The sequence below is a fragment of the Vigna umbellata genome, chromosome 5 (genome assembly GCF_029865625.1).
Source record: "Vigna umbellata cultivar VRB3 chromosome 5, Vumbellata_1.0, whole genome shotgun sequence".
Taxonomy (NCBI): domain Eukaryota; kingdom Viridiplantae; phylum Streptophyta; class Magnoliopsida; order Fabales; family Fabaceae; genus Vigna; species Vigna umbellata.
In genome coordinates, this window is record NC_142169.1 from 42,502,985 (window position 1) to 42,512,734 (window position 9,750).

Below are 9,750 nucleotides of genomic sequence, written 5' to 3' on the forward strand. Positions count from 1 at the left end.
TATTTTACACATCCCCATTTCAGAAGCAAAATCCCACAAAATCTATCCATTTATACTCCAATATAATCGATTTTTACCTTTTTATAGTTAACATCTAATTATTAATTATGATGCTAATCATGTGCAAGATCCAACCATTTGATTCCTCATGCACTTTAATTTATAGAGGGCAATTATGACTTCCATAATAGAAAACTAAACAACTGTGAGCAAGTTAAAAGCATATATATATATATATATATATATATATATATATATATATATATATATTATATTATATTATATATATATATATATATATATATATATATATATATATATAAGGGGTAGTTTGTTTAGACTGAAAACAAGTGCTTTCAAAAAAAGTGATTTTTATAAAAGTAGAAATTGTTTTATGTTTATTTTGTTTATGTATCTACTTATTTAGATAAACTGTTTAAATAACTTATCAGAATAAGCAAGTTTTAATTTCTGCTTACTTTAATAAATATATAAAAAATGGTAATAAGCACTTTTGTTTTAATAAAAATAGGTGCTTTTTGTTATAGATAAGTGAAAACAAACATATCATAATGTGTCGACCTTTTGCATTAACTAACTCATTTGATTTTGGGACAAAGACAACAGTGGTTTGTTATGATTGAACCCCTTTCAATTTCTTCTCAATGTTCTTCCTTTTGCTTTTCGACGAAAAAGTTGTAGTGTGCTTCCAGACACACACCTTCAGCAGAAACAAAAAACGCTTAAATTTGATGTAAAAGTTGTATTCTAGACCATGACGGGTACTTAAAGATGTCCATGGATGGTTCATGTCACTAGAGCTGCATGAAAGAAGATTCCAAATCTGAATCAGCTGCCATGTTGGACCCTCTCATTCACAAATCAGAGAGAGGAAAATTATGTGAAATGAAAAAGCAAAGGAAACTGCTGAATCTGGTTTCAAAAACCGACACAAAGTGGAACACTAAACATTAATTGGGTGATGAATCTGTCTGTGGTTAATGGTTATCCATATACAATTTTTTTTCCACTCCAACAACACTTGCTTTTGCTTTTGCTTTTTAAAAGCTAAAGATGACACCAAAGCAGTGTGTGTAAGTGTGTGCTGTGAATGTGAAGAAGAAAAAGTGTTAAGGGAAAGAAAGAGAACAACATTGGATGCTGCTAGTGTTGTTTGTTTTAGCTTTCTATGCTCTTCATTAGACAATTAATCTTATCATTCTGTGTTGTTTGTGTATAACCAGATAAACCTTTTAAGGTCTATGAAATGTTGTAATTTCTGTTTCCCTCTCATAGTGTATTTGGTTTCTTTCATTCATATTCTACTCCTCTAAGCCACTTCTCTCTCACAAAATGGCTACCCTTTCTTCGTTCAGTTTTGTACCCTTTTGCATGCTCTTGTTCCTTGTTTGTCTCACTAGTCCTGCTTGTGTTTCTTCACTTCAACTTTCCTTGAGAAGGCAAGCTTCAATCCTTGTTTCCATGAAGCAAGATTTTGGAGCTGCTAACTCTTCTCTCAGAAGCTGGGACATGTCAAACTACTTGTCCCTTTGCAGTTGGTATGGCATTCAGTGTGACCATGACAACAGGTCTGTGGTGTCAATTGACATATCAGATTTGAATGTTTCAGGGTCAGTTTCACCTGTCATCACAGGACTCTTGAGCCTTGTGAGTGTGTCACTCCAGGGAAATGGCTTCTCTGGGGAGTTTCCAAGTGACATTCACAAGCTACCAAGGCTGAGATTCCTCAACATGTCTGCAAACGTGTTCAGTGGGAATTTGAGTTGGAAATTCTCCCAGCTAAAGGAGCTCCAAGTGGTGGATGCTTATGACAATGCTTTCAATGGGTCACTTCCTCTGGGTGTCACTGATCTCCCAAAGATCAAGCACTTGAACTTTGGAGGGAACTACTTCTCTGGGGAAATCCCTCCAAGCTATGGAAACATGTGGCAGCTCAAGTATCTGTCCCTTGCAGGGAATGATTTGAGAGGATTCATACCAAGTGAGCTTGGGAATCTCACCAACTTGACTCATCTTTTCTTGGGATACTATAATCAGTTTGATGGTGGAATCCCTCCAGAGTTTGGTAAGCTCACCAATTTGGTTCATCTAGACATTGCAAACTGTAGCTTGACAGGTCCGATTCCTGTTGAGTTGGGAAACCTGAAGAAGTTAGACACTCTCTTCTTGCAAACAAATCAGCTGAGTGGTTCGATCCCTCCCCAGCTGGGAAACTTGACTGGATTAAAAGCTCTTGATCTATCATTCAACATGCTCACAGGAGGCATCCCTGATGAGTTCTCAGCCCTTCAAGAGCTTACCCTCTTGAACTTGTTCATAAACAAGCTGCATGGAGAAATTCCTCACTTCATTTCTGAGCTACCAAACTTGGAGACTCTCAAGCTTTGGCAGAACAACTTCACTGGAGTGATTCCTTCTAATCTTGGCCAGAATGGCGGTTGGTTGAGCTTGATTTGTCAACAAATAAGCTCACTGGTTTGGTGCCAAAATCTCTGTGCCTTGGAAAGAGGCTGAAAATTTTGATCCTGCTCAAGAACTTTCTGTTTGGATCTTTGCCTGAGGATCTTGGTCAATGCCACACACTCCAAAGAGTCCGTTTGGGTCAGAACTACTTAACCGGGCCATTGCCACATGGGTTTCTCTATTTGCCTGAACTTTTACTTGTGGAGCTTCAGAACAATTATCTTAGTGGTGGCTTACCACAATCAACAAGCAGCACACCCTCCAAACTAGCACAGTTGAACCTATCTAACAACCGCTTCTCAGGGTTTCTTCCAGCCTCAATTTCAAATTTTCCAAACTTGCAAATTCTTCTGCTTAGTGAAAACAGACTCTGTGGAGAAATTCCACCAGTTATAGGGAGTTGAAAAGCATCCTCAAGTTTGATATAAGTGTCAACAACTTTTCAGGTACTATTCCACCCGAGCTAGGTAATTGTGTCTTACTCACCTATTTAGATTTCAGCCAAAACCAGCTATCAGGTCCCATTCCTGTTCAAATTGCTCAAATCCACATATTAAACTATCTCAATGTCTCATGGAACCACCTAAACCAAAGCCTTCCCAAGGAACTTAGGACCATGAAGGGCTTAACTACAGCAGATTTCTCTCACAACAACTTCTCAGGTTCAATACCGGAGGGGGGGCAATTCTCAATCTTTAATTCTACATCCTTTGTGGGTAATCCTCATCTATGTGGTTATGACTCCAAGCCATGCAACCTTTCTTCAACATCTACTCTGGAGTCTCAAGAAAAAAAGAGTGCAAAACATGGGGTGCCTGGGAAGTTCAAGTTCCTTTTTGCATTGGCATTGTTGGGGTGCTCATTGGTGTTTGTAACCTTGGCCATAATCAAAAGTAGAAAGACTAGGAGGCACTCCAATTCATGGAAGTTAACAGCATTCCAGAAGCTGGAGTATGGGAGTGAGGACATCATAAGTTGCATAAAGGAAAGCAATGTCATAGGAAGAGGAGGATCTGGGGTTGTGTACAGAGGAACCATGCCAAATGGAGAGGAAGTGGCAGTGAAGAAGCTCTTAGGAATCAACAAAGGATCTTCTCATGACAATGGCCTCTCTGCAGAGATAAGAACATTAGGGAGAATCAGACATAGGTACATTGTGAGGTTGTTAGCATTTTGCTCAAACAGAGAGACCAATTTGCTTGTCTATGATTACATGCCAAATGGAAGCTTGGGGGAAGTGTTGCATGGGAAAAGAGGTGAGTTTCTCAAGTGGGACACTAGGCTCAAAATAGCTATAGAAGCTGCAAAAGGACTTTGTTATCTGCACCATGATTGTTCCCCTTTGATAATCCATAGAGATGTCAAGTCAAACAACATACTCCTCAACTCTGATTTTGAGGCTCATGTTGCTGATTTTGGGCTTGCCAAGTTCATGCAAGATAATGGTGCATCAGAGTGCATGTCTTCCATTGCTGGTTCCTATGGCTATATTGCTCCAGGTACTTTAAATATTCAACTACATATAATTGGAGAATCATGATTGGTAACTTCAGGTTATATCTTCTGGCTCAGTTCAATTTTCTAGCATCACTAACTTCAAGTTGAAGACATTATTACCTAACACCTAATAAAAAATATTGCATACTATAGTGTCAGCACACATGGTCCGAACAATTTTTACCTGAAGGTGAAAAGTTTGAGCTCTTCTTTTAAACTGAAAATCTTTAGTCTTAAATCTACTTTTGGTTCTCATTAACATGTCATTTTAATTAATAAAAAATATATATAATTACTTGTTTAGTCCTCAAATTACAGTACCATACTGACAGATAAATATGTGACCTTGTAAGAGCTTTTCCCTCCAAAATATTTGGAGGACATAGCTGTTCAGTAAGTATGTTTGGCCAAATGAAATGAGTGAAAATGCTAGCATGCAACAAGAAGAATGATTATAGAGGCTCTTTTTTTCAAGGATAAAATAAAAATTTTCATGTGTTAAATGCACTTGTGATTGATTTTTTGGGTACAGAAATGGTTTTTCCCCTCCGTAGCCACTGTAGCATGTACTTGGTCTTTTTTATGGGACCACAATGTCCAACACCATGTACGTGGATTCCTAGACTGACCAGTAAAGGCTCCACTAACACAGAGGAAATTCTTTTCACTTTTATTTTTCACGCTAACTGGGTGTGTGCTTGCTTTTTTGCATGCCTTGAAACTACAAACCCTTAATCCAGAACAAATCACAGCCCTCCCTTTTTGACCATCTTCATATCAGTGACAGTCACTGAATGCACATTAACCAAATGCATATATTTTACCCCCCACAAAGTTTCAGATCGAGATCTATGATTCACTTTCTCAAAACCCCAGATGAAAAAGAAACCTGAAGAATTTAGGCACAAGACACAAGTTGGTTATCTTTTAGAAATTTCACTTGTTACTTTGGAAAATCAAAACGAAGCTTTTCCCTTTATCTGTAAAATAATGTTGGACTAGTCTTCCTTTAACTTACCCACTTTTTCCTCAATGTTAAATTAATAATTTCATCCTTTTACCTTATACCATTCTATTGCAACATTTAATTCCTAAAACCAGTGACATGGATAATGACCATCTAACATTATTTTATACATGTTTGTGTGAAAATTTAACATCATCATATATGTGTGTGATATCAAGTCTAGTAGGGCTACTTTACTGTTGAAATATTGCATTTTTTTAGTGGTTTTTATTTGTTACAGAATATGCATACACATTGAAAGTGGATGAGAAAAGTGATGTTTACAGCTTTGGAGTGGTGCTGCTAGAGCTCATAACAGGGAGAAGACCAGTGGGAAACTTTGGGGAAGATGGATTAGACATTGTTCAATGGATCATGATGCAAACAAATGGGAACAAAGAGATGGTGATGAAGATCCTTGATGAGAGGCTACATCACATTCCTTTGACTGAAGCAAAGCAGGTGTTTTTTGTGGCAAAGTTGTGTGTTCATGAACACAGTGTGGAAAGACCAACCATGAGAGAAGTGGTTGAAATGCTTGCACAAGCAAAACAACCAAATACATTTCAGATGCAGTGATCTAGAAAGTAAAAGAGAACAACTTCCAAAGAAAAGAATGACTTCTTCCTTGATACATATATCCTTTGTATTGGTTTCCAAACTAGTTTGTTAAATGAAATTTTAATGTTATTTTTCTTTTCCCTTTTACTTTACTGGCATCTCTTCAATGGGTGCAAGAGAGTCACTATAGTTTATATGGTTATGCATGGGAAAGCTAGAATTAATGTTAAACTGTCCATAGCTTGTTAAAAGTTTGTATAATACATAGGGATTTTGTTTGGAATGAGTAAACATTTATATTTTTACTTAATTACAGTTTATTTGTATATATATATTGATATATATATATATATATATATATATATATATATATATATATATATATATATATATGAATAAAGGAATTAAAAATAATGCCTGACAGATTACAGTGCGAATCTCTTTCATGTCAGAGAGTTTCTTTGGAAAGAAATATTTTTTAATTATAACTATTCTAGTGGTGATTTTTTTTTATGCCACTATTTTACAATGGGACATATTTTTCTCAAAGAAAAGATCTTTTATACAAAAGAAAAAAATCTTAAAACTTTTAGAATGTTTTACCAATTTTGTATCATGTTCGTTGAGTCACTAAAATAAATTATCGGCTAATGATTTTTTTTTGGGTTAAATATGTTTTTAGTCCCTAAACTATTGGCCGTTTCTGGTTTTCATCCCTCTTTAAAATAAGATACAATCTGGTCCTCATTCTTTTCAAAACGTTCGTTTTAGTGCTCGAAACTTTGGTTTTAGTCCTCATTTTGTTGACTAAATGAGAACCAAATTTTAACGGTGTTAGTTTTCGAGGACTAAAACGAACGTTTCGAAAAGAATGAGGACCAAATTGTACGAAAGAGGGACGAAAACTAGAAACGACAATAGTTTAGGGACTAAAAACATATTTAACCATTTTTTTTAACAAAAATACTAAAAAGATTTTACATTAAACTAAAAATCATAAATTTTTATAAATAAATAATGTTTTTTTAATTAAATATAAAAATGCAAATATTTTTGTAGATAGCTACTAAACTTTAAGTGTACGTACGTTGTGTTCTGTTTTCCAGCCAAAATCACCTGCTCTCAAGGCAATGAATGAAAATATGAGACATGAGCGATGTGAAGTTTCATAAGCAAATTGGATATAAGGTATTTGGATTGGGAAATAGATGTAGATGGACTTAAAGTGATGGAAAGAAGATTATAGTATTGTTAGGATTAAAGGATTTGAAAAGATAACGAAAAGATTTGAAAGGTAAGTTTCTCATACTTATAAATAAAAAAATGTTTTAATTGATAAAAATAAATAATTACCAATTTTCTCTTATTTAAAAATTTGATTTATATGTTTTTTATATTTCAATTAATTTAAATTAAATGATATAAAATACGTCTGTCAAATTTTATATAATAAATTACTACATTATTTAAATTTAATGAATTATATCCAACTAAAATTAATATAACCTAATTAAACAATATATAAGTATTATATATAACTAATAAATAATTATCACACAAGTATTTACTAAAATCACATATATAAGTAATAAATAATTACCATACAAACCTCCATGATTAACACCGTAACTATTTATTAACTAAAAAATAATAATATATAATTAATAAATATTTTATTAAGAATTAAGTGATATTTATCAACATACAAAATTAAATTAAGTAACAATTTCATTATATTTAACCTCTTAAAAAGTAATAAACAATAAACCACCGGAACTACCACTTCTTCATATAAGATTACCAAGAACCACAGTTTTGGATGTCTTCCACCATGATAATGGTTAAAAATAATGTTATCTGTGATTTAATTTTGACACTAAATACATCTTTTCTGTTTAGAAACTTGTTTGGAATCATGTTTTTCTGTTAAGTTGTGTGAATAAGAGAGTTGAGGTTGAATTTGATGGTTTTATGACTAATTTTCCTTGTTTTGGCAAGAAATGAGATAATATGGAAAACAGAGATGAAGTGTCATGGAGATGGAGCTCAGAAAGGCCTGAAAAAGCACTAGAAGGGAGGAGTGCTCGAAGCTTGGACGCCCTTTCTGGAGGCTTAAGCGCAAAAGAGTGTCGCTCACTGCCTGGACGCCCCTTTTGGGGCGCTTGAGCGTCAGAAGCACGAAGCTTGGGTGCCCCTTTGGAGGCTTAAGCGCATAAGAGTGTCGCTCACTGCCCGTGCACCCCTTTTGGAGCGCTTGAGCACTAGAAGCACGAAGCTTGGGTGCCCCTTTGGAGGCTTAAGTGGGGTGCTTGTGTAACACCCCAAATAATTTAAAGGGTATTACTCATAGTAAAGACTAAATTAATTTGATATCTGATATAAACAATCAAACTTTATTTCAATTCTTCTAAAATACAATTCCAAACTTGCAAACTTTAAACAATATAGTCTTCACCACTTAACATAAATTCGAAATTAAACTTATAAGTCTTACACAACATATTTTTCCAATGCAAATTATTCTTTTTACAAAAATCCCTGAAAGTTTTTCCCGCATCTCTCTCATCATCTCTAAGCTTTTTCAACCGCATCTGCAACATTATCTGCTCACATATAACATGAGTTATATGATCATAGCACAAACAAATAAGGGTAAGCCAACCATATCATACAATCATTAAACTTACTTATAATATAAATGTTTCAATCATGTATTTCTGCAATTTATAAATACCATTATCCCGATGTCATTAATTCATTCATTTTTTTTCTTAACTTCTTCAAAATCATCTTTCTCATTTTCATAAACCTTACAAGTATACCATGCTTACTCACAAAACCTTATGGTTAGACCGCTCTCTGCTTACTTCCTTAAGCCTTACCTGTATACTATGTCTTACTTTCTGAAGTCTTATAGTCAGACCTCTCTTTGCCTGCTTCTATAAAACTTACGAATCATATGTTTATGTCAAAGCCTTATGGTCAATACCACTTTCTGCCTGCTTTCATAAAACTTACGAATCATATGTTTATGTCAAAGCCTTATGGTCAGACCACTTTCTGCCTGCTTTCATAAAACTTACGAATCATATGTTGATGTCAAAGCCTTATGGTCAGACCACTTCTGCCTGCTTTCATAAAACTTACGAATCATATGTTTATGTCAAAGCCTTATGGCCAGACCACTTTCTGCCTGCTTTCATAAACCTCGGGTGTTACTTTGCTCATATCAAGCTCTCATGGTATAAACCGAACATACTACTCCCAGTAGTAAAAATCATTGCATAAGTAATGATTTCTTATATCCACTCCAACATTTCATAAAATCAACAATTCATATCCTCTTATCCACCTAACTCAATCATGTTCATTCTTTAATCATGAATTGACAATAACCCGTTTTGGTGTCAATAAATTAAACATATTGCCTGATATCATACTTCATATTATAAACTCATTTTTCCCACAACGAGTATAACTCAACATATTTTCACCAATCAAAGGTCATAGATCAGCCAAGATACATCAACATATCTTAGGAACTACATACTAAAGTTTGGGCTCAATGTAATGGTAAATGAAATATATATGAAGTTTTTACATGATAACTTAAGAACAAAAAATATAGTGTTCATCATACTTTTCAAAATTTCGAAATTTATTTCTCAACACATAGACTTCTAATTACGAATCTGAACGGTCAAATTATAGTAATATATCTTAGGAATCATATATCAAATTTTCAGGTTGATCTAACGGTCAAATAGAACAGAATTTATATTTTACCGAGAGGACTCAGTAACACAATAACAGGGGTAATTAATTTACTCAAACATGTAGAACTTATTTCTCCAAGTACAGACTCTTAATTAATGATCCGAACGGTCAAAGTGAAGAAATAGGTCTTAGGATTCATATATTAAAATTTTAGCTAAATCCAACGGTAAAAACAATTAAAAGGAATGTTTTACCACAGTAACTCGAAAATAAGAAAAATTATAATCATGAAAACTAAATTTACACAAGTGAATAGATAACTACCATAACCAAAATTTTAACATGTTCATAACTCATATTCATGATCATAATATGTATAAATATCATATGTAAGAAAGGATTAGCTCCCCTACCATCAAAATAATCTTAATATAAAAATTCAGGGAAAACAAGAAGTTGAATCTAGCAGAGCCGGTTAGACAACT

At 34.2% G+C, this 9,750-nt stretch overlaps 1 pseudogene; it reads left to right on the plus strand.

Moving 5' to 3' along the window:
* Window positions 1–729: 729 nt before the first annotated feature.
* Window positions 730–5,567, plus strand: LOC148198388 (uncharacterized; annotated as a pseudogene).
* The last annotated feature ends 4,183 nt before the right edge of the window (window positions 5,568–9,750 follow it).